Source organism: Aythya fuligula, chromosome 2, assembly GCF_009819795.1.
Source record: "Aythya fuligula isolate bAytFul2 chromosome 2, bAytFul2.pri, whole genome shotgun sequence".
Taxonomy (NCBI): Eukaryota; Metazoa; Chordata; class Aves; order Anseriformes; family Anatidae; genus Aythya; species Aythya fuligula.
Genome location: NC_045560.1, coordinates 28,982,250 through 29,009,112, shown reverse-complemented (window position 1 = coordinate 29,009,112; position 26,863 = coordinate 28,982,250). Strand labels below are relative to the sequence as shown.

Below are 26,863 nucleotides of genomic sequence, written 5' to 3'. Positions count from 1 at the left end.
GAGAGAGTACATGAGTTTATTTGCCCTATACAGTAGCAGTTTGTGTTTGCTAACACTCTTACTTCCTTTTCTTTCTTGTTGTTTGTTGTTTTTTTTTGTTGTTGTTTTTTGTTTTTTGTTTTTTTTTTTTTTAGAAGAATACTGCCAAAATAATAATCAACATTCTGTTTTTTTATTTTGTTTGTTTGTTTTTTATTATATCCATATTGTGCAACTGTCCACACTACTCCATAAAAAATTTCTGCTTTTGCTATTCACCTGGCTTGGAAGTTCAAATGTGTAGAAGATGTGATAGTAATTGCTAATCATCCAGCAGCAATGCATTCTGTTCTTTGAGCCAACCCAGTTCAGCTGTCCTTTTTGCCCATTTCATGCTGCATATGAATATAGTATGTGTGTATTGTAGAAATAACTGTACTGACTGCAAAAAAAGAAGAGGGAAAAACATAGTTAAAATTATGCCACAAATACACATGGTTTCAGCTCCTTTCCTCCCTCTTACTTTATTATTGAATTGGGGTGTCAAGTAAATTTGCCCCCATCTTAGTTAGAAGCAACAAATGTTAACTAAAATGTTGTTTAAAACATTTCTTCAGTCTTTACATTTTGTGGAATATGAGGGGATTGGCAGGTGAGGCAGGGTCTTGGCTTCTAACAGTGCTTTGAAAAGAATTGATTCCCCCACTACATCTTCTCTCACTGCCATGCTGATTGCCACTATATCCACCCTAACGTGACCAGAATCCAAATATGTCTATCAACAGCACGTTTCCCAAATAACTGCATTTGCTTCTGCTTACATCTTCCATGTAAGCAGCTTCCAGCTGTAGCACCACATGTAAATTGTTCACTGAATGCAGGACAGCTTCTTTCTGTTGTGTGCCTCTCTCCTTTCTGCAAATGTAGCTGTAGCTGCTCATTTATAGAAGAAACTTGGACCCCCTAGAGAGGCTCTACACATCAGAAAATCATGGCCCAACTTATCCAGTGAGGCAGCCCTTTCTGCAAGGAAGATTGCATTATGAATTACAGAGGGTATTGAAGTTGCTGATACAGTGCCATGGATTTGTCACAAGGCAGTTCTCTGGCACGTCCCCTCTTCTCTGTTCCTCTGTAATCTCATCTGCTCAACAACTTCAACTGTCATTCATCACAGCTGGGCTGGATGCTGCCTCTTATTTCTGATCCTTCTTGACCAGCTTCATCCCAGTGTTTTTTTTTGCATTTCCTCACTGATTTCTCAGAACAGCTTAAGCTCATCCATTCACTGGCAACCTAAGCTAGACCCTGCTATGTCAACTAAAGGTTTCATATCCTTTCATTGATCATGATCTTTGTATTAATACCTCCATACATTCCTGCTTTCCTTGTATTGTCTGCTTGCTGAGTTGTATTTAAATTCTTTGAATGGCATAGTGACAAGAATTACATTTTACACAGATTTTGTACTGCATAGACAGAATCACAAAGCTGTGAATGACTGACTTAGTGGTGTTACCTGCCCCTGTACATCCTGAAGGGTTTGCCTTCACTTGTTTCTAAGGAATTCCAGCACTGGGAACTTGTAGCATCATGAGCTGATATATTCCATTACTTTGTTAGCCTTTCCACTAGGAGTGTTTTCTGAGAATTTAACCCTTTTAATGCTTTGGTTTAACCATGCTCCTCCCTCCAAACTCCTGTACTGTGGATGGGAAGAATAATCACTTACCCTCTTTGCTTTTAAAACAGCCTGCAAAGGTGCTTTTTTGCTTCCTGTGCCGTTGGAATACACCCTCTAAAAACTGCAATAGTATAAGCACTATGCTATTACAGTGAGTCCCCCAATCATTCACTGATGTCAAGAAATAAACATTGTGTGGAATTCTGTAGAAAAATAGTATTTTTGATCCACAGTATTTTCATCATAAGAAATATTGCCATGAAGGCTTTCTATAGCAGCTCATGATACTTTTTGCTTCATCTGATAAGTTTAAAATATCTTGGATTTGTATTTTATCTTCAAGGTTATATAATAGGCATGAAAAAATTACACCCGTTTTCTCTATATCTTTGTGTTTTCTGCCATACTAAGTGTACAGAGTTTTTGTGTAAATAGGCTTAAATAATGCTGTAAACACAGCAGTGGATTCAGCTAGACTTATCCTGTAAATTCTTCTTGTGTAGATTAAATATCACGATTTCTTTATGGTTGAATGAAGTTGCTAACTAAGTAATAAGCTAATAACTTCGGGAATCAGTTTTGTTGCTCCAACAGTCTCTGACTGCTGCCAATTACAGCCCAATTAGTTCTCGTTTTACTGTCAAAACAAGTTCATGAAGTGTTTCTCCTTAATGCTGCTATTATTTCTTGATAGTAGAAATTTCAGTGGAGTTTTAGCTTTTCTTTCAGAAACCAAGTATATAACTGTTAATTTCTGCTGTATGCTCAAGTGAAGCACAGAGGAACAGCATTGTAATTCTTTGATAGCAAACTTAACATTGCAAAATAGTTGAAAAATTATAAATTTTAAGACAAGTGTTTATTACAAAGAAAAAATACTTATTCATATGTAATAATATGCTAATTCATTCAACCTTCTTAGTCTATTTCAAGATCAATTTGGTGATTGTTTTCTTCTCACTATTTTAAGCTTTTGTGTTTCCAGCTTCACTTACTGACAAAAACAAACATTCAGTGAATGAAATAGCCTTCTTACATACAAAAAAGAAGGCAGCATAGAAAAATGGCTGATTGGGGATTTACAAATATCTTTATTCATGCTTTTAAATAGAGGCTATATGCAAAAGTCAGTATAAATTTGATGAGATCATAGAAGATCAAATGCTGTTACAGCCTTGCTGGCATGCTGGCAAGTCTGGCAAATAATCATTATTCCAAGAAAGGAAGAGTACATCAATCTAATCCCTTAAAATAATCTCCACAATAACTCTAATCCTGAAAATAACTTTTTTAAATTTGTGTAAGGATAAAAAAAAGAAAGGTATTAGGTTAAAGGCTTATAATACAAAATCAGAATAAATAAAATACCTGAAAGCAGTGGAAGTAATACAATTTTGATACTTAAATTCTTTTATTAACAAAAAGTTGCAAAATGTAGGTAAGATAAAAGCTATATAAGTTGTGAAGCTATTAAGATGTTTTGCAGAACTCTAAGCACATACTCTAAAGTGAAATTTTGAATGTAGACTTTTTTTTTTTCCTCTGCAAAACTGAAATAGATGTTTGCTGCAGTGAACTGCCTGGAATATTCAGACAGACAACCTTGAAAACCATATCATTATGTTTAGGGGGTAGCAACTCTGAGCTAATACCAGCTGAACCAAGGTCTAAGGGGTGATGGACCTGGTATTCACTGATATTCACTTATCTGAGAATGTGAAGAAAGATTCATTTCCCTCTTGTTCCTAAGACTGCAGATGATATATGTGTGTGTGTATATATACCTATACCTTTAATGTTGTGCCTGTCTAAATACCCTAAGTTTCTGCTTATGGAATGGAGTGGTAGTTTGATAAATAAAATCTAAAATCCTTTCATGGCTGCCTCCCTTTCTAAGGCCAATACCCTGGTTGATGTTTGAGGATTTCCCTGAATGCTATCTGTATGGTGGCATTGCACAAGAAACGGGCAAGGTGTTTCTTAGTGGGAGTGATGTTTTGAGGCATAGTGGATACTAACCAATTATTTATAAATCAAAAGATGTTATAAATGTTTTGCAATGCTAAAAACACTTTTAATTTGTAGTCTAGCTGCGTAATTTTACTTCCTAAGATTCATAAGACAAGTTTTCTTCTGTGTCATGGTTCAATGTTTTGGAAGCCTCTGAAAGATGAAGCAGTCTAGAGTTTTAGTGCCTGCTAACATGGATTTTTGAGGATTTTTTTTTTTTTTTTCCCAAATTCCTTAAATAAGGAGAAGCAACAAAAAATATTGGGGCTTTATAAGGTAGCAGAACTTAAATATATTCTTAATATACATGTATAATAGTTAAATAAACAATATGGGGCAGTAGTGTAAGTGTTGTTTATTTTTCTGTTGTATGCTTTTTTTGTTTGTTTGTTTTATATGTATAGTTCTTATACTATTAGGTAGGTTGCCTAAGTATTTAAAAAAAAAAAAAAAAAAGAACTTCATCCCAAATATTCTTGCCTGTATGATGGAATGGGAGTGTTTATGTAAAAGTTAGGCTGTGTAAATAAAGACTGCTTCGGTATTTGACAAAAGTTATTTCTAGTAGATATTTTTTCAGGGAGGTTGTATATGTAATTTATGTATATTTTATTCCTGAGGTGATTCAAGAATTGGTTAGCTCATTGCATCAGCAGGATGGTTCAGTGCATGCAGAACTGATGTTGTTTAACTTATGCCCAGGCTTCACACACATGGTTGGCTGGTATTGAGAGAGAAGGGGCTGAGGTTTTTAGTTCTTATAGGCATTGGGGAGTGTTATAATTTAGTTATTTTGGATTAAGCTATTACAGTGGATAATGTCCACCTTTATTATCTTTCACTGGCCATTCTGCAGCAGCTAGTAGATGGACAACACAGTTGTGTCCCTCCTGATTTTCTTCAATTGGCTTCCTTCACATCTTTCAAGATGACAGCTTTGTGCAGTCTCTGTTAGCACATGAATCTCTCTCAAATGTGCACCTACATCCACGTTACTTTACTTAAAGGTATAAACCTATATAAAAGCTATGATCTAATGCAGGATATTTTTGCATTCCTAAATCTAATAAATAATATATGAGTATGAACAAATGAAAACTGAATTATTTTTTTTTCTTTCTATTAAAAGGTAATAACTTGTTAATATGGAAGACATAGCAACAGGCATTCATAAAATGGCAGTACCATTCAGATTGAGTTTTGATATTTCTGTAGCAAACCTCACCTTTTTTTTAATGAGGTGGACAAAGACACATTAGCACATCACATTTGCTTAATAGCTAGTGACAGGAACTTTGTGCTGATGATGCAGTCAGAGTGAATCTCACTCACTTTGCACTCACACAGTAGTCACACACACACCATTTCACAACAGGAACTGACTAATATGCTAACCTCACACTAAGGTGCAGTGCCAGGCTTGAAATAAAATGTGGAGAGCTCCCGAAGGGAGCAGCCAATTAGCATGCTCTTCAGTGTGGTCTTGCTGTCATGGGATGAGAGGTTTATTTCCCTTAAAGGGGAATATATTCAAACTCCTTAAAGGCTTGGTTCTTGTGTACTGCTGCTTATTTCCTGAGTGGCAAACAATTAGGCAAAATGACTGTCATGTCATGGAGTCTTAAAATACTCTCATTCTAGGTAGAGCTGCATGTATTTTACTTCCATATTCGTTGATTAAAATGGTAAAGATTAGAAAATTACTTCACTATTTCAATGTGAGGGAGTTTTGCCTTCTTCCTACCCTTTTTTTCTTCATCTCTCAATTCTCAGGGAGAAAATTATTATAATGCATATTCGAGCATTTTGTGTATTCTGCATGTAATAATAAAATTTTATGATAAGTAGAGTTTTTTGTTTGTTTTCAGTATCTCTTTGGACAGTCTATAAGCTACTAATAGCTTAAAATAGCATCTTTCTGATAAGACATGTCCTTTCCCCATGTTAAGCATGGTATATTTGGTACACAGTGGGCAGCGTGGATTTTGCTGCATCTTCTGAAAGTATACATGATAACTTGTGGATAGAAGGAAGAAATTTTCAACGTGTGTTTTTTTTTTTTTATACATGCTGATGAATGTATCAGAGCAATCATATCATGACAAAATCAAGGTATATCTAACTGAAAAACCCTTCTGTGACCTTTCTTTTTCTGGATGCCTGGGGAAGAGTATAAAATGAGGACAATCATGCAGTGATACCACCTCCCCACTTCCAGCAAACCCGGTCTTCCTAAGCCAGTAGTAATCCTTTTCTGGGCATGAACTGTTGTTGAATTTTTCCTCTGTAACTATCCCCAAGATATGTTTACAGGTTTTGTGAGGAACCTCTTGTGTTGTTTTGCTCTTTTTTAATTACAATTTATTCTTCTAATTTTGTTTTAAGACCCTCCTTCCTTAATTAGAAGGGATGGCAAACCACCACTGTTTATTAACAAGCAGTTTATGAAAGACAAGGCTATCCTAAATCTCTGGGACTCAGCTTTGTACCCAATTATCTTGTTCATATGTATACGTGTAAATGGTAAGCACAGTCCCTAAGGATCCAATACCTCAGATCCATGCGTTTTTTGCAGCAAGAGATCTAATTCGGACATGTAAGTTTTTAAAACTCTTTACTTTAGGCAATATTAGCTGTTTTGAAATAGTGGGTGTTTAGAATGAGGAAGTTGATCAGGGCAGGAGCTTAGCGGATTTCACAGAAATAGGTATTTATTCAGTAAATGAGACCAGCCACAGTCAGACTGTGGTCATACTCTGCCAACCCAGCTGGTAATCCAGCTTTTCATGGGGAGTAGACCTCAGGAATAGCATCCTGACCATGGCAGTTTAAGCATGTGAGCTGCCCCCCCTGCTCCCTCCTCCTCAAGTTGTTTGTTGTTGTTGTTTTGTTTTGTTTTGTTTTTTCCACAAATGTCATGTATTTATTTAGCAGACAATTTTCAGCACAGTGATATGGTTTTACAGTTGTGGAGCAGATTGAGCACTAGCTGTGCGCCTACTGTGCTGCTGTACAGTGGTTTTGGAGGCTTTTGCGGTCAAATTGCTGACCTTGGAATGATTGTTGGAGCAGGTCTAAAATAACCAGGGTGCAGAGCATGCAGTCCTCCTGGTGTCTCTGTAGGAGGATGTCGGCAGAAGAGGCAGCGAAGCCATGCTGTCTACCTGCATGTGGTTTGGTTGTGAAGGCCTCTACTGAGAGCTTGGCCTTCATCCTGTCATGGATCCCTGTCTGGCAGCAGCAGTGTCTATACCAGGAGCTGCTGCCAAACCAGAGGCTGTAGCCATCCAGCACATCACTACTGCAGACAGGGGCTTGATCGACAGGCCTGCTCCAGATCACAAGCTTGGGTTTCAGCTTGGGATATTTTGTGCAAGTGTTTCAAAAGCCGATTTGGCGCTTATGTGACAACTGCAACCCTGCAATCTTGGATGGTAAGCAGGCTATCACCTTTCCTCATGCTTACTTTCCTCAGTGGGTGGATGCTGGAAATCTGCTTGTTCCCAGTCAAACTTCTAACCTGCCACATAAAAGTGGCCACTTAAAGACCTAAAGAGCAAAGGGGAGGACTGGTAAGTATATGGGCAGACCTGCTGTCTGCTTTGCTTTGTACTGGGGACTGAAGGGAGCTGTTTTACATGTCTACTTTTTTTTTTTTTTTTTTTAATTCAGTTCAAGAACTCTAATAAAAAGTTGACCATTGAAAAGGGGTTTGCCAGGAGTGTTAAAGGGTGAAGGAAAGCTTTCTTAATGGGATATTTTGCATGAGAACAGAGAACATGGCCTAACATCTTCTCTGTGATGGGTGTGTTATGAAGCATGGGTAGAGGTTTAGGGTAGTTGTGCAACCCCAGGAAAGATAGGAAAGGCCTCAAGAAAAAGCAAGTGGTTTTGACTCTAATTTTTACTTAAAGATTCTTAGATTTTTATTTATCTTTTTTTTTTTTTTTTTTTTCCCCTATGAGAAAGTGTGGGAGGGAGTGGAGGAGGGGAGCCAGCAAGCTTACGTTGATGTCTGCTGTTTTAGCAGTGAGATGATGTGACAGAAGGTGGCAATGGGTAAGGGAGGCTTGCCTGAATAGGATGGAAGAAGGCCATAAAGATGGATGTGAGGAGGGGAGCAGGGGTTATTAAAACCAGGTAGGATTGCAGGTGGTAATCTGTGGTGGTTGGTGGGTAAACCCACAACTGTATAAGTAACATCGGTTTGTTTATAAACTGGGATTAAGGCCCAGAGCTGATGGCAGCACACACTAACTGGTCTTGTGGTGACCTAGAAAGCTTGGGGTTACTCTTGGTCATTTTGTATCAGACAGGTGTTAGTGGTGTGTGCTTAGGATCTTTGAGATGCAGCTCTGTGCTCTTGACAGCTGGTTGTAACTTAATTGTACTCAACTAGCTTCATTTTAAACAATCTTGAGATGCTGTTTTGGCTACAGTGTGAATGTAGTCAGGGTAATGAAGATAGAGGTATGCCTACTGGCTTGGGATTGACCCATGAGAACAGGATTAACCTATCCATTTTGTCCACTTCTGTAAACTGCCAGGAATCAAAATCTGTTTTGTTAGCTGGTGTCTAGCACTCTGCAAGCTTGTAATTTCAGGTCAGGAAAGCATCCCCTGTATGAGTATTAATCACCCAGCTTCAAGGACCCTTCAAAATATATAGACAGAAGTAAACTGAACTGTAAAATTGTTATGGATACTAGAAACACGTCTGGGGCAGAAGTGAGAGGACTTAGCCTGATTCTTTTATGTATCTATGAAGCAGAGGGAAATGGGGGAGAGAGGGCTCCCTGGCAGCAATGTATGCATGCTTCCCTGAGGCTCTGATGGTTGCAACCATGGTTTGCAGCCGTGGTTCTGTACTTCTGAAACATCTTGATGGAATTATTTTTAACTGAGCAACTGAATTTTTTAACCAATTTAAAATGCAGTTACAAATATATATATATATATATATGTATATATATAAACATCTTTTGAAATGGTTGTTCTTGAAATGGTATGTAATATGGAATCTTTATTGTATTATCTCCACTTTGAAGGTACCTTCTGACAGATATGCAAAGTCAGATAAAGGCATTGTATGCATTTCCAGTGAACCCAAAATGCATAATGCTGGAATGTGAGGGTCCTTGGTTTTGTCACTGGTTCTTTAAATTACGTTCATCAAAACAGATTTTCAGGGGCCCAGTTCTGCACTGTTGAAATTGAACTAATGAATTGTTAGTTTGCAGTATTGTTGCAGAATATGGATTTCTTAGTGAGAAATTGTATCTTTTATCATCACTTCTACTCACCACTTGCAAGAGAATAGACAAAATAATCTTACGTTTTGCAGGACAAAAAGGAAGTCTCTGGACTAGTGCTTTGCTCCCCACCAATGCTGATCCCAGGTTGCAACATCAGAGTTTTCAAGCGTTGTACTCTCTATGCACTGCCTTTCTCATTTTCTGAACAATAATACCCTGTATCACATTTACCATGTTCATCTTATGGTTAATAACCCAGGTGGCTCATATTCACTAATAACCTCATCAAATGTGTGAGCAATACCTGGAAGTTTTAAGCATCACTAGATAGGAGGAGGGTGCGTATATTGAATAGGTGGGTACCACAAAATGGCAGAAATAACCTTACTCCATTATTACCGTTATCTGTACAATAGAAATTGTACATTCAACACTTTTTTGATCTTATTTGATCTTAAATTTTTAATCTTAAATCTTAAATTTTCTAAGTTGATATGGGATGATAATGTATTTGTCTTTTCATACTACCCAAGTGTTTCTTAGAAACTAAAATCAAGACATCAGTCCTGGTCATTGCAGCGCTACTGACCAGTCTGTTAGAGAAATTGCCTTCGTTATGTTGCTGTTTTTAAACCTCGCTGTTTCAGAGAAACAAAGAGGAGCTGAAGAATAACTAGAAGACACCATTTTAATACAGACCATCTCAGACAAGTTTTATTATCTCAAGTTATCTTCTATTATCTCAGGTTGTTTTATATAAATCCTCTTTCATTTTCATTCACATTTTTTATTCCTGCTCTGTAAATTGTATGATATGGTTGACATATTTAGTTGCTGATAGTAAGAAGCCTGTTGCCTGTAAAAAGTGTTTGAAGTGAAACATGCACTTAATATTGAATTTGTTGGGTTAAGTGTTACATTTCTTACAGAATAATTATGAAAGCTTCTGATATCATTCCCAGTAATAGAGGAAGGTCTGTTAGCATCAGGATTAGTGACTGAAACCAAGGTCTTAAAGGCCACCAAGGGAGCAGTAGAATTGCTGTCTAAGCTTCTATTGTTGGATTTTTGCTATCAGTGTTTCAATTATTGAAAAAAAAAGAGCACTAAAATAGCTGTTTTTTTAAACCTCTCACTGTAATGTATGCATTCCATCTGCTTATTTAAAAAACAAAACATACTTTCAATAAATGCTATTGCTTTAAATACATTTAATGCAAATCTATTAATCAGTGTAAATATATTTAGTTACTTCATAAAATAGTGTTCTCTGCAGTTTTTAAAATTATAGTGATTTGTTAACAGCACATGTTGTATTTTATTTTTCCTCAGAAGGCAATAAAACACAAACATTCCCTGTAACATCTTTCAATCATTTTTTGGTCATATTTTACTTTGTTAGTATGTTTCATAACAGTTTGGTTGGGTAATAGTAAAAGTGAAATAAATTTATGCTGGCCAAATGCTTCCTGACCCACTAATCGTATTTTCACTTTTGCTTTAAGTTAATACCTAACTTAAATTTATCTGTAGATTTTCAACTGGTGGCTAATTTTAATATATGGGCAGGTGTAAAAACCATTACTTGTGTGAACATCTTTATGTGCTCTGAAACAAAATGTTATATTATAATTTTATAGATTGTGCAACTGCCATCTGTTCTGAAAATTATTTAAGGTTCTTGCTCAACAGAGGCAAGATCATTTCAGTTTTTGAGACTGTTGAAGACTCCCACCTATGGTAGCAACTGCAGAATTAGCTCAAGTTGAGCTTTTTGTACATGAAATTAACTAACTGCTTTGAACTCTTACCCTTTCCTTTGACTCTTTCAAACCTCTCTTCCTGCCTTACTGTTGCTCCACTCACACTTCTCATTGACTCTTCTCTTTTCCATTGTGATTTCTATTTAACCTAAAACTTCACAGGTAAGGCCAGCAAAATATATCAATCCATCAGTCAAAAAAGAAAAAAAATAAATCTAACATATTTGCAATCATCATCTGGTTTATTATGTATGTGCATTACATATACCTCCCCTGTGCCTGATGTGATTTCTGAACACCTTGGGTGTAGCACCTACTCTCTACTTCTCTGAAGTTGCACAGCATCTAATATAGGAAGGCCAGACGTGGTTGTTTCTTAGACTAATAAAATGCATTTAAGCAATTGAGTGCAGCTTCCAGAAGAGCATCTAGTTTCAACTTCAAGACATCTAGGCAGAGAATACTATCTTTTTGGTAAGGTGTTTGAACGGTTGAAAAAGAAATATCAATTCTGTTTTGATTCCTGTTGCTTCTCGCCCTGTTCAAGTTTTATTTTATAATACCAATCTTTGATAAGATGCAGGTGGTCCTATGCTATTCTAAGGAAATTCTGATCAACTGCATAAAATCAGTTTTCTTCTTGCTATAACCTCCTACTCTGGAATAGGTTCATTGCCTTAAAAAAAAAAATAAATAAAAATGCAGAGCTTACTAATTAGGCAAAGTACAGTTATTTGCATATACTAAGCAGATGCATGCGGCTAAGAGTATATTCTTTGCTACCCAGCTGACATGTCTTTCAGCAGTGCCATACTGGGTTGAGCCTATATTAACCTGTTGTAGAACAAACATCTGGGCTCATTCCGTAGATGACTGTGACAATTTTTCACTCCAACTAAGAGGTATCTCAAATGATATAATAAAAAGGAGGAAAAAAAAAATTGTTATCCTTGACAATGGTGTCAAGGATAAAGTAACAAAGATCAAATTACATAAGACATATTTATGCTCCTGCATTTGATGTATAATTAGTTTACGGTAAACAATTTCTCCTTGAGACAAATTGCTGTTGTCCACCCATAAATCTTATATCTTAAAAGGGAACAAAAGCTTTTCCAGTTCTTCAGTAAAATTGGAATTGAGTCAAATTTTATGTTGCAATGGAGACCTAAGCCAAATGCATATGTGTCCCTGTTTGGACAAAAAATGTTGTTCTTTAGTGCATCTGAGGAGGATAAGAGATTTTTATGGCTGCAAATGTAGCCTGGATGGATAATTACTACTTATGTGTCCTCTAGGGGGGAAAGAAAAAGGGGAGGAAGAAAAAATCAAAAACAGTGGCCATAGGATCACTGTAAATGTCTGTTGAGACATTGAAATTCCCATAATAGTTTTATAGTTTTTTTTCTTAGTCATCCCAGAGAACATTTTCACACTCAGTTTTAAAAATGATTAGGAAAGACTTTTCAGTCACTCTCACCTTTTTGTTGCCCCTTTGTAGAGAGTCTCCTTGAAAAAAAAAAAAAAAGACCTTTCTGTTTTTCAGAGGCTTTTGAAGATATATTTTTTTTTCAGTGTAATTCAAGCAGATATGGATCTTTGCATCACCTATTTGGTAAGAGGGTGAGCATTTCTTTGTCCAACACTAACCTTCCTTCTCTACTCATTATCTGTGGTGAGGGCTGCTTTAAGTCATCCCTTCTGAAAGATATCTCCAGCCCAGTTCATTATTGATTTTGAAAGATCTGACCTGTTAAAATTTCCCTGCCAATGAGTTAACCTTCTTTCCTGAAGGTGAATTAAAATAGAGAATGACATTTCTAATTTCCTAAGTGATGTAGCCAAACAAGCTGTACTAAAGTGGTAAAATGTTAGCTCAGTCTTAAAATGAACAGATTTGTTATTTAGTGTGATGAGCCTCCTTGGGCTGTGTAACAGTAAATCTTCACTCATTTACAGTTGCTTTCCAAATTTGTTTTAAAATTATTATTATTATTATATCACAGAGGCACTCTCACATTTGTTGCTCTTTCTTGAAGTTCTGTTGTAAAGTTACACACAGGAGTTCAGGTCCAATCAATCATAAAGTTGAAGGAAGTGAAGTAGATTATTAAGCTACCTAAACCTAACATCACAACATCATTTCGGCAATGTTAATGAATTGATCAGAATTGCTTTGCATACACTTTTTTTTTAAAAACAAACAAACAGTTTTGCTAATTCCAGCTGAAGTGGCTTCCTAAAATTTCTGTTAGGGTGATTGGTACACTTGTTCAAATATATAGATTTCTCCAACTATGTATTTTGTCTTTTAAATCAAACTTGTGTATGGACTATTCCTTCACTATGGGGAAAATAAGTATTTTGAGGTAGTTGGGGGAAAAAAATTAGAATGAATATGTGTACACTTGAAATGCTAGTTGAAAATGAAACTTAATAAGGTTTAATGATTCTGGTACATTGCATAAAGGGTACATTATATCTTCTCAATGTGTAATTTTGAATCTTTTCTGCCATTTTGCTGTCATGTTTGCTTCTATATTCCACTGGAGTTGACTGTGAATGTCTCTAACAATGATTTCTGAAGTATGTTTAATATTTGATGACGCATGAATACACATTACACTTCTAAGTTTATGGGGAAAATGTGGTAGTGTTTTTTTTTTTTTTTTTTTTTTAAAAAAAAAAACAAAAACAAAAACAAAAAACAAGTTTTTCTTCCTGTTTTCTAATACAGAATCTCTAGCATGGAGGTAGCCATTTCTAGAAAGGTACAGACTTTCTACTAAATTCTATAATTCATGAAACCTTAGCAAAGAGCTTTTTTTTTTTTTTTTTTTTTTTTTCTATCTACTTTCAGGGTGTATCTACTCAGGAACTTGTAAAGTCTTTTTGTCCTTACCTGCTGTTTTAAACTTTGTCATAGTGGGGTGGGAAAGTGAGATTCTGGAAAATGCATAACCAAATACTTTGACCTTTGTGATACTGATTTCATGTTGATATGTCTGTGTTTCACACAACCGCAGAACGGTTGAGGTTGGAAAGTACATCTAGAGGTCAATTTGTCCAAACGCCATGCTCGTGCAGGCCCACCAAGAACTGTTTGTCAAGAGACATGTCCAGATGGTGTTTGATTATCTCCAAAAAGGGTGATTCCACAACCTCTCTGGGCAACTTGTGCCAGTGCCAGTCACACTCAAAGGGAAGAAGTGCTTCCTGATGTTCAGATTGGACCTCCCGTGTTCCAATGTGTGCCCATTGCCACTTGTCCTGGCACTGGGCACCACTAAAAATAGAATGGCTCTATCCTTTTTGCACCCTCCATTCAGGTATAGAAACACCAATTTTATTTACTTCAACATTTCTGTGCCTTTCACAGAAACAGGTTGAGGAAGTACTTCCTTATTTATTATCCTTACTGGATGGGCTTTTAGAATTGTGGCTGAAAGAAAGATTAATTTGCTTTGTCCCTTTACTTACTGTAATAGCATTTACATGGGACAACTTGTTCTCTCTTGCCCTGTTTTACTTTGTGCTGAGATTTTTGTAAGAATTTCTCTTTTCCTGCAGGGTTCTTTTTATCATCTATATGAGTTCAGTCTGACCTAGATGATGTCAGGATATGCTTCAGAAAATTTCTATTTCTTTCAAAATTTAACAGTAAAAAAAAAAAAAAAAAAATGGTCTGACTAATACCACATGGTACGTATTCTGTCATGTTTTCTTTTCTAGGTGCTTTTACATTGTCTGACAAAATCAGAGGTTTACAGTTTTCTTGAGGACAATGTGGACCTGTTTAGAGGAGAAGACAAAGAGAATCTGTCATCTTTGAGGAGAGGAAAATAGTAGAGACATAAAAACACTTTGGAGGAATGTTTAATGATATTCGTCATTGCTGAACATTGACAATGTAGCCTAGTTTCCAAAGAGGGAGTGAAGACAAAAATCCATTTCTTGTGTTTGCCTTTCTGTAGAGAGTCATGCAGTTTGCCCCTATGCCTTGTTACTTCCTCACCCTTGTAGCTTTGCATGTTTGCAGTCATCTAATGCCTTCTCCATCTGTCGCCATCTCTTAACTGGGAAGTTTGCCAACATAGCAACTAATCTACATAATGTTTAAGGTGATACTGGGAATAAAACAAAAAATCCCACCCACTATTTAGGGATGTGTCCATCAAGATGAAAGAATAAAAGAGGTATTGTTTCCTAGCAGTATCTACTAAAATTACAGTGTTAGTTACAAAACGACCTTTGTGAAGTAAATTCAGAAATCAAAGGTGGTACTAGCAATGGATATGTAAGCCTTTTTTTTTTTTTTTTTTTTTTTTTTTTTTTTTGTGATAGAACAGAACACTAAAGCAGAGGTCAGTTTCTGTGTTCCTCTCTTCTGTTTCTTTGATTCATGAGAGGAATTTCAAAAAAGCTCCCAGAGATTTCTGATATTCTTGTGATGCACTCCTTAGCTCCTTAAAATACTTGTTCTCTTAAATTTTGCAGTAGTGATCCACTTCATTATTACAAGAACCCAACGTGTTTTATTAATAGAGCAGTGTGATAATGCCATATTGTCTGTATTTTTTAAGTGCAAGTCCTTTCTGTAATTAACAGGGAGTTCTGTTTAAAAGGCAAAGTTATGCTATGGCCTGAAATGTTCAAATAACTTCTTACATTAATATTTCATAGAAATTATTGCTTATTTCCAAAATAATTTGGAAAAAAAAAATACATAGAGTTTTAGATATTTCCAACGTCACAAAAATAGACAAAAACATTTAGTTTAATATATACGTGGAACACATTTGCCAGATGGAACTAATATATACTTTTTTTGAATTATTTATCTTAGTTGTGTGTGGAATTAAAATGATCAATTATAAAGTGCTCAAATGAAGACATTTATTTTGCATACAGTGCAGTGACTAGTTTTGTACTATCCTGGCTAGATTTCCTTAAAACTAATATAAATCTATCCACATCTGATCTCTACCGGCACCTGTATTTTGAACACATCCTCATGGCTTAGTTGGCTTTCCTTCCCATAGACTTCCTATAGTTTTGAGTGCTATGTCTATAAAATGAAAGCACCACAATTTTAGGGGAAAGTGCCATTTAAAACTTGAAAATGGGTTTCATAGGAATTCACCAAACTGCAGCTGATAATGAATAATAAATGAACAGAGAATATGCTTGGGAGAATGTCTCCCAGCAAGACATAAAGTCATAGTGCACTTCAAAAGATTTATGACTTGATTATTTTAGTCCAACACATAGGCAATTTAAATAATGAAATATTTAAAGGTAAATAAAAATAATATATAAAATTGAAACACTGTGTAATGTTCTGTACTTAGAGGCAGTTTTATGAAACTTTGCTTTGCTCCAGTGAACTAGAAGAAAACGAAAATGAGGACAGGTCCAGAACATTATCTAAGCTGTATTCATGAAGTTCAGGTCTCCTATTTTATTTTATTACATTACTGGCAAATAAAACAACTCTAAAGAATCCAGAGAGATGAGAAATCTTCGTATTTGATCCTCAAATAGCTATATTAGCTCTCTTGTGACCAAGGAGGCAGAGTGAAGATGCAGATGAGATGTGTGCTGTGCTCTGTGAATAAGATTTCTATCAAAAATAAGAGAAAGGAGCTGCTTACTGTCTGGATTTCTTGCTTGCTTATTAAAACACACCTTGCAACATAACAGGGATTTAGGATGAAACTCAAGGGAAAGATATTAAGTAAACTATATGCTTGCAGAGATACAGTGATGGAAACTGTATTCCTACTGCTACTTCATGCACAGTTTTTCATCAATACATCTAAATAGGCTTTAAAATTTAATATTGCTGTCCCTACTTTACATAGAAGAAAGTGAAGTGCAAGGAGACAAGAATGGTGTATGTAGATCATCCAGCAGGCTAGCAGCAAGGCTAGGAGTACAACCTAAATCTTTTTTTTTTTTTTTTTTTCTGACTTTATGCAACTAAATTGCAGTCTTTTTCTTCTAACCAATTTCCTGCTACCATGTCTAACATTATATCATGCAGGTAGTCTGACCCTTTAAAAAAGTGAGCGCCCACAGATATTACATGTAATTTTTGATGTCTGGCTGTAGTAGCCTAGTTGAATTCTCTCTGAAAAGCTGTAGCAGTAAATTTCTTCATATCTCAGGAAGGTTTTTGACTTGTTTGCCCTTGGCTATTGTAAGTAGAAACTGGGACTGCAAACTGCTGGGCTGGCACAAGTGCTGTGGCCTGTGCTGATGGATGTGCCCCGTGGTAGCAGCAGCCTCACAACCAGCACTTCTGGCCATCAGCACCACAGCAGGAGGCTGCAATGAACAAGGAAGAGAAATAAAAGGGCAGAAAATGAGACAGAAGCATAAAAATAAAACCATTCACTTGAATGTTCGTTCATTCAAGAAATGTTCGCATTTCTTCTCAGAAATGTTCGTTCTTCTCTTTTTAATGTATCAGCATGCATGTACTGCTGAAGAAAATCATGTTTAATAAATGGAATTGCAAAATTATTCATGATAGAAGTGAACTGACTTAAAGTCCCTGTAACCTGTTCAATATGTCTGATTACCATGAGATTTCACTGAACTCTGCACAGAAATAAACTCTTCTAATAGTACGCAGGAATTGGTGCTGCAACACATGCTGATTTCGAAGTGTTATCAAATGGACTAGTTGTGGTTCTAGATCTAATTGGGGTTCACTGCGATGAAAAGTGAAGGGCAAGCATCAATTGGTTGAATTAGTGCAAAAAAAAAACAAACAAAAAAAACCCTCTATTTTCATATATAGTCACTGCAAATAGCACTAGCAAAGAGATTTTCAGGTTAAGTGAGAGGTTTTCTTAGTTGTATTTCAGTTAAAATAGAGCAGTTTCACTGAATTTGATATTTGTGAGTGATTTGAATGTAAAATGATGACAGGGAAAACAGTGAGTCTTAGTTCAAAACAAAAGGGAAAACTTTGTATTAGACTATGCAAATCAAATCCTCCTCTTTAATAGTCAGTATATCCTGAATCAGTTTTCTCAATAATTTGTCCCTTACAGTTAGATTTTGATGCAGACAGAACAGTAAAAATCTACAAGGACACTGATAAGAATCATTTGTGGTGATGTTATCATTGTATTGGACCTCCAATATTGATGTATTATTATGAAAGAGCTTTCATTGTAAAATGTTAACTTATAATTGTAGTTACAATAACTGGAAGTAACTATAGATTTCACAGATTTGCTCATAATTGGCTTTGCTGTTCATGGGATTGAATTGTTTTGTGGATTTTTGTTGTTGTTTTTGTCCAGTACGTGAGAAATGTTAGGTGAATGTGGTATAATCTAGGAGTTTCCATTTATTCTAAAATTTGTACCAACATATTTGCTGTAGCGAGGTGGGGGTTGGCCTGTTCTCCCATGTGCCTGGTGACAGGACGAGGGGGAATGGGCTTAAGTTGAGCCAGGGGAGTTTTAGGTTAGATGTTAGGAAGAACTTCTTCACTGAAAGGGTTGTGAGGCACTGGAACAGGCTGCCCAGGGAAGTGGTGGAGTCACCATCCCTGGAAGTCTTCAAAAGACGTTTAGATGTAGAGCTTAGGGAAATGGTTTAGTGGGGACTGTTAGCGTTAGGTCAGAGGTTGGACTCGATGATCTTGAGGTCTCTTCCAACCTAGAAAATTCTGTGATTCTGTGATATCTACAGTGATGTGTAAGCTGAAAATGCTGGGAAGATTGGAGAGTAACAGGGAAGACATCATACATGCTCACCATCTTCCTGTGCCCTCTTCAATCTTCTCCTTTTCGTCACTGTAGCTAGGCACTGGGCTAGGAAGGTATACTTGGTCTAACTCAAGTCCTAGGAGGAGACGCAGAGCAGCTTTCAAGTGTCAGTAATGAGAAACCAAACCAAACCATGCATATGGGATGGATGCAAGCAAAGGTTAATGAAGCCTTTCATCCAATTTATGAAGCCTATGAGACTGTTGCTGTGTATGGGAATTGTCGTTTTACCAGGAAAGTGTTATCTGGCTTTTCAGTCAGCACTGCAACTTCAGTGAACATAAGGAGAGGAATACAGTAATATGGTTTAACGTCACTTCTAATGAAACAAAGAAATATTCAGGAACTAGCTTTATATGTAAACAGACTGTGGGCAAAAAGAAACTGTATTATTCAGTATCTTACAATATCAAAAATATTTACATGTATTATAATGTGACTAGAGGCTCAAAGCAACATAATTGCTTTGTAGAAAATAGCAGTTCTATTTCTCTTTAAAGCATGCTGCTTCCATTAAGTATTCCTTTCGTGTATTCATTCAATATTCATTTTGGCTGCTACTGCTATACTATGTAAAGAAAAAATGAATAGTTAAAGGAAGCAACGCTTAAAAAAAAAAAAAAAAAAAAAAAGATTTAAAATCTGAATAATATTTTGAGAATTAGGTTAAGTTTATGATAAGCCTAAAGGAAAAGGTTTCAATACAGGTTATGACAGCAACACAAAGCCAGATAGTTCTGCACTGTGAGCTGTCAGCCTTTCACGTTTGCATACTTGCTAGCATATATTTCAGATTATCAAGTTGCACCACTACTGTGAGCTGGAAGCTCTCAGTAGCTTTGGTATAGACAGTGATTTTCAGGGTGTTACGCTTCTTTACATTAACATTACCTTGGGAAGAAGTATGGTATGGAAAGTATGAACCCTGATGCAGTTTATTTGAAGATCCAAGTTTGTACAGCATAGAACAACAAAATAAATATTAAACAGTAACAAATGTAAGGAGTTCTGTTTGTCTGAAGTGCTGAATTATGTTTTCAGAACTGACTGTCTGGGGAAGAACTAGCATTATATTAAAGGAAAAATATATCAATGCCATTTTATTTTTTTTATGTATTTGTTGAATTGTAAAAATAGAACCTTTGTCTCTCTCCATGTTTATAGCAGATGAAAAAAATATTTCTTTATTACTCCGTTATTGCAAAAGCACATTAAGTTCAAATTTTTTCTTATGGAGTGCACAACCATGTTTTAGAGAGACCGGTTTTCTAGTACACAAAAGGAGTACTTGATGAAGGAAAATAAGTAAAGGTTCCAGCAATTTGATAGGTAATAATATGAAATGTTCAGTTAGGGAAACACTAAGTGTTATGCTTTTTGTGATTTCCAATGTCAGAATTTTAAACTGGTACAGTTTTTCTTTTTTTTCTTTATTTATTTTATGTGTATTATATCATGTTTTTATGTGAAATTTCAAATTAAATTGATAATGTTATTTACTGTACTGTTAATAATATCAGGAATATTATTGCGTATTGTGTATTTTCCCAAAGGATATTGATAGGTGAAAAACTAAAGGGCCCACACTTACAAAAATGCCTTAATGTTTATGTGCAAATATGCACAGCATGAAAGATTTAAAAATGGCTGTTTTTATATAGTTTCAAGTTGGGTTTTATTTTCATTCAATTGTTTGGGGATACACTGTGCTCTGGAAAGTTAGGGTAATATGAAATTTGTATCTTGGATTCATCTTCATTGCTGTATTTTTAGAGTTAATTTTTATATTTCCCTGTTAACCTAGGACATTGAACTTGTCCTTTAGATTCTGAAACTTCTTGAACTGCATTGTGGCTTACACTCTCCTGTATACTTTCAGGAAACAAAAATTTTGACCTTGGAGTGTAATTTGTAGACATTTGATTCTCCGTTATCTTCCTCTGAGTTCCAAATATTGCTGTGTTTTATTCTGTTGAGCATCCTTTCCCCTTTTATCTCACCTCCATATCGTGAATCAAACACTACCTTGTATGTTCTTTTCAACCTTAGAGCCAAGAAAGACAAAAGCATTGAATAGAAATGACAGTCAAGGTGATCTATAGCACTCCTGTAGAGGAGAGTGTGCTGGCTCACAGAGCATGAAGCAAGTCCTGCAGCTCCCAGGGAGACTTGCTAGGGGCAGGAATGACGCAAAAAAAATCAAGGTTTTGTCTATCAGTGTTCTTCTGCTGTCTTGGCACTCCTGATAGTATAAATTATCGAATCTGTGTTTCCAAATCCTGCCAGCTTGTCATGTTGGCAGCATTTATATTAAATTCTATATTAAAAATAAAAATTAAAAAAAAAAAAAAACCTTATTGATAACTTATCTAGAATTGCACCATTTTGCTGTATTACTTGTCATTGTAATAGGCAATGTATCAGGGAGACCCACTTCCCTGATGAGACCTTCACAGTTACATGCTGTCTGTGATAAAAATACCCATTGCTGCTGCAGTGTCTTTTCCTTTGTCACCATAACTGTGTAAAGCAAATATAGATAATATAGGTATACTGCATCAACTTACACAGATGTTTCTTGTGTTTTTATTTAGTCAAGCAGACCTGTCAGTGATTTTGGCTGCTGCTCTGAGCCTATTTTATTCTTGGTGGCCTGCTGTTTGTTCTGCTCTTTGACTGGCTCCCCTATAAGAGGCTGCAGTTTGCATTCCTGGATGTCCCCTGAGTCCTTCAAAGATTTTTTCATCTGTGTCTTTTTGACCTCTCTTGAGATTTGCTGCTTAGTCTTGTAGTCTTGAGCTGTATCTTGTAATACTTCTGTCTTTCTGACTCCCAGCTCTGTGTCGCCCATTTAACCTTTCTGGCCTTCATCACAGCCTTAATATGAAGAAAATTTGAGGTCTTCAATATTTTGTAGGGCTAGCTTGTTTCTAAACTTAAGAAAAGTAGATTTCTGCTAATCAGTCTCCCAGTAGTCTCTTTAAATACAATCCTCTCAAAATACTAAAAACTAATCTGCTCATTGTGTTGTGCAGTCCGAGTCTCTCTCTGGCATTAAACTGTTAATGCTACTTACAGACACCAAACGAGTAACACAGAATGGGTCAAAAACAGTTCTCACTGAAAGTACATCAAAATATAAAAAGAAATCAGTTTGAGTTTTTGTTGTTGTTGTTTAGGCATAGACTGGGACTTTTTTGTATTTTTATATTTATATGGGAACAAAAGCTAATGGGATTTTCACATAGCCTTATTTGCCCAGGATCAAAGTTCAAAATAAGTTTTGTTTTTCTTTTTTAAATAATGTTAATTTAAGTATCTGAAACAGCATTAATATATAAGATACTAAATTCTATGATAGCTTCCTTTGTTCTCAGCTGCAAAGTTATCAGGACTTCATTGGGGTATTTGTCTTGATTTTTTGGTTCCATTAGGATCTCTCCCTGAAATTTCAGAATAAACTTGCAGTAATGGTTAATTCACTTCCTTTCCTGCTCTCAAACAAAAATAAATGTTAATCCTCTAGAAGCTTAGGAGGGATCTTAATATTGTATTTTACGGTAATCTCTTTAGAAGACAAAGAATTACAGATGACATTTTAAACTCACAATGACCTCAGTGACAACTCCAAACAACAGAAAAAGAAACAAGCTTTCTATTTATTTCTTTAATTGCCATTTCTAATATGCTGATTAAACAATATGCAGATAAATTATGGTATTTTCTGGGTACAAGGGCAGCTCAGTCCGTGTAACCCATGACATGTTCATCTAAATCTGTTCAAAACAAAATGCCAAGAAGCACTATTTTGTGTTCACAACAGCAGCATTTTTCCTCAGCACTGAACTGTTGAAGTGCATGTACATCCAGTTGCCTACTTGTAGCTGGACCAGTGCACAGCAAGGAAAGCAAGCATGCACAAACTGCTTCAACGGGGCAGAGAACCTAAGGAATATTCATAGAGAACAAATTAAAACATCATATGAGGCCTTTATTAGGCTTGACAGCTTTTCTAAAGAGTTTCTATTGTTACTAGCGCTTAGCATCAGCTGAGGATTTGTGAAAGAGCAGCCACCTCCCACCCCCTGCAGCCTTTATGCATGGTGTGGTGGTTGAAAGTCTGTACATCTTCTGCTGTTCTCTCTCATGCACTGCAGAGTTGCTTATCTATCTATCCAGATCCACCCAAAGGTGTGTCACTTCAGGGCCCTGTTATGGTCACACAAAGTAGCGTGCAGCATAGTGAAAAGTGTAAGCTGCTAGAATACTTATAGTCTCATACTCCAAACAGATGCATTTTTAATTTATTTCTCAGATAAATGTCAACTTATATATAGATAAGGGGGAGGATCCAGTACATCACTAATATTAGCTATGTGTTCATAACTGCATAACCCTAGAGGTGCTGAGAAGTAGTTCTCTCAGAGGGTCATATCAGTGTCATTGGTTGGTACCCATTCACAATGCTTTTATAATTCTAGTTTCTGCTAGATTAATTTTCCCACCAAATTTCACATTTAAAAATGTCATTGGCCCATGCTGAACACAAACTGATTTCCTCCTGAGATCTCTTGGATGTCAGTCTATCTATACTCATGTTCTCTGCAGTCTCGTGTATGAATTTCAAGCTGCAGGTCAGTTTCATGCATAGGAAAATGTGTAATTATTATGTGCCTGTAATAATAATTTACTATAAAAAAAATGTCATGGGTGATCTGTACTTGGTTTTCTTATATCTCCGAGGATCATTCAAAATCTCTGTCTTCACAAATTATTATTTTTTTTATCATGTATTAAGAATCTTCAGTGATGTCTTGACCATTGGTCAAAGGAGTGTTGTAAACATGTGGATGGGTGCTTTCTCTTCCAAGGAGAAAGGAGAAAAAACATTGACGGTGGATTAAGACTACTTTGGGATGAATTTCTTGTTATTTGGATGAAATTGCAGAGCCATTTTACACGGTTCAGAGACATTTCTTTGCATGTTTTCTGTTATTATTTTCAAATGAGCCATGTCTGGTATTGATCCTTGCAATGTGTTTGGGGCCACTTAAGTTATGGGAGTTAATGTATGCTCTCTTCATAATCTGGAGATAGAGATGGGTACCTGTAAAGGGAATTTCAAATGATCTTTTTTCTCTCTCTTTTTGCATGATCTGTATGGCAAATGTACTGCAATAGCACTCTTCTGGTAGGTGCTTGAGGTTAATAAAAGTGACTTATGGTCCTATCCAAAAATGTGGAATAAACTTAACTGGAGATTTGAAAGTAGTGTGCAACTGAAAACTAGTGGAAGTTTTTGCTAATATGGATTTTGAAATTGCTTTCAAAAGAAAAAAAAAAAAAAAGGATAAAAAAAGGATCTGCTGCTTCTCAGAATAATGTTGATCAAAGTAATTTTTTGTTCGTATTGCTAGAAATTTGTCCATCTCTATTTTTCCCCATTTTTTTAAAATCTAAATAAATGTAACAAAATGGGAATTCCTGTTTCCATCTCTTGCCTCATCTCCCTGCCTTCATTCCCCATTAAGATAACTGGGCTAAATTTAGGTGTTGAGATTGCTGAGATATCCATATGTAGTCTGTGATTAATTTGTTGGAAGTGTGCTTGAAACTTCATCTCGTTCTAAGTGAGCACTAAATATGGAAATGTTTGTTTTTGTTTCTTTTCCCTATACATGTATTCTCCAGAACCCCAAGGAGAAATGTGGCTAGTTGTGAAGAACAGTACCAGTTACTTTTTTTTTTTTTTTTAATCTTTGATGGTGTTAAATGCCTTGAAGTTAAATGTAGTTAAATGCCTTGAAGATGCCTAGAACCATCTACAAAGGTAGTGAAGATAGTGAGCATAGAAAAGAAAGAAAGTTTGAGAGTGAGGGGTAGGGAGTAGATGCCTAACTATGGGAAAAGAAGGATTTCTAGAGATTGGAGACATCAGGACAGAGTTTGCTGCTACTCAGAAGGTCACCATACAGGTGGGAAGCACCCCACTGAGGCTCAGTGAGCAGAGAATGGTGTACAAGTCTTACTACCTGCTTTTTTAAGTTTTATTTTTTGCTTTTGCTTTCAGCTTTCTTTCTTTAACATCTACATCCACCCCAGTTTTTAAGGTTCTGCACAAATGCAGATTGGTTTGCTTAAGTGTGGAAGCTCCTTATTCTTTTGAGGGAGATAACTAATGAGAGACCCTACGCAGATCTGCCAAAAGCTGTGTCTGACTTTAGGGCCATGCTATGTCATACAAGGAAGCATGCAGCAGACTGAAAATTTAAGCTGCTGGAACACTTTTAGCCTGGCCTAAACAGATAATTTTAAATTAAAAATTAATTTAGAAAACGAAAAATTTAATTTTAAAATCAACTTACGTAGATAAGGGGGAGGATCTGATATGTCAGTAATATTAGCTATGTGTTTATAACTACATAAACCTACATCATTTTCTCAGATGGCCATGTCAATGCCTTTGGTTGTTCATTGGCTTTTCTTAAATTGCACACTACTCAGCAAAAGCAGAATAATGATGTTTAAGACACAAGCCTATCTGTGCACTGCATTGTTACTTTGGATTGAAAATCCTGTTCTGAAAACAACATTATTTTAATCTAGTGAAAAGAACTTATTTTTTCCCAATTACCACGTTCACATATGGAATTTATTTTATTTTTTTTTAAGTTGCTAAAGGTAGTAGTTAATACACTGAACCTAAGATTTTTAGCATTCACATTGGTATAAGCATGTCAATGAATTGGATTGAAAACACTTAGATGCCAAACGTTGGTTTTAGATGATGTGCTTGCTTGGATAATTAATGATTGGAAATTTGGTAGAATTCCAAAGCAGTAACTCTTCATCTGAATTACAGTAAAGGCCTCATCTTTAAGAAGAGGGGTTATTTCAGTGAACACATGTGGTATACACAAGGTGCAGTGATCTAATAAGACAAATCTGTAGTTTGCAAGGTGAATAATTTAGCTTTATTTCAGTCACTTTTATATTAATATCTCTGCTTTAGTTAGTTATTGATTTTCTGCAGATTTTATTCTTTTAAAGTTAGCAAATGTTCAAAGTGGTATTCTGGAGAAATGATACTTCATCTCAGTGCGAATACACCTAAATTAAGTGCAACAGTGATTATGTCATTTGTAGAAGGCTGGTTAGAAAAAAACGAGGGTAATCTTGCTGTAATGGAAATTGAAATGCGTCTATTTAATATTTATTTATTTTTCTGTGTCTCTAACTAAATTTTGTAAACCCTAATTCAAACTTAATCTGAACAAACAAACAAGCAAACAAAAATACTGGGGCAGTTTCTGAGTACTGAATTGGTCTCTGCCACTGTCATTGCTCTCTATCTCTCCTAGAGCCAGCTGGGCTGCAGAGTTGAATGCAGTACTCTAGGTGGGGTCTCGTAGGAGTGGAGCAGAGGGGCAGAATCACCTCCCTCGACCTGCTGGCCATGCTTCTATCTTCAGCCCAGGATATGGTTGGCTTTCCGGGCTGCAAGAGCTGATATTTGTGTTGAAATCAGTGAGAGTTCTGAGGGTCAAGGAAATCAGTACTAAAATATGACTTCATATGCCTTCCAGTCATTCAAAGAGAAGGTGCTTTAAATAATTTTTGTCACCATAGTTCATTTACCTTGCTCTTGTGCTGTACCACAGTTCTTCTATTAACCTGCTTTGGAAATAATATAGACTCAAGCCTGAAATTCCTGCAACTTTACTCACACTGATAGTCTTGGTACGGTCATTAGGGTCATTCAGATGAATAAGGATTGAGTAGATTGGTCCCAGATTTTTCATGGAACATAAGGACTTCATAGTCAAAGAAAAGGCCTTCTGGGTGACCAACTGTCTGCAGGTAGACAATTTTCCTTTGGGAAATTGTTATAGGTGGTTTTTTTGCTTGTTTTGTTTTTTCTGAACTGCTTTCACTTTTCCTTTTCCGTAGTAAGTCAATGCACAGTGTGTAAACAACACTTTCTAAGGTAGAGCTGTGTGAAGGGGAGCCTTAAAAAATAAGGAAAAATACAATTCCTTACTCTCTGATTTGTGGATTTAGTGAGTTGAGCCTGGTGAATATCATGGTTTTTAATAATTGAAAAAGCAACCGTATGAGCTTTTGAGGATATAGGTTTCCATTGATTTGGTTGTCACTAAGTATAGTAATGTGTGGTGTATTTATCACAGACCTTAGAAATTTAAAAAAAGCAATAACTTCTGTTCTTTGGAGAGTTACCAGTTGGTATGTCTCTGTCTTCAACAATTTGTTCCATATAATCATTTCACAGATTGTCTGGAACAAACACTTCTTAAGTTTTGTTGTTTATTTTTTTATAGGAATTATAATAGAGGAAAGAACAGAAGTGGTCTACCTGAAATT

The 26,863-nt window shown here is 36.0% G+C and overlaps 1 protein-coding gene across 6 annotated transcripts in view; it reads left to right on the top strand.

Annotated features, from left to right (window-relative positions):
- Nucleotides 1-26,863, top strand: part of THSD7A (thrombospondin type 1 domain containing 7A) — a 295,397-nt gene that overhangs the window by 135,161 nt on the left and 133,373 nt on the right. The window lies entirely within an intron of this gene.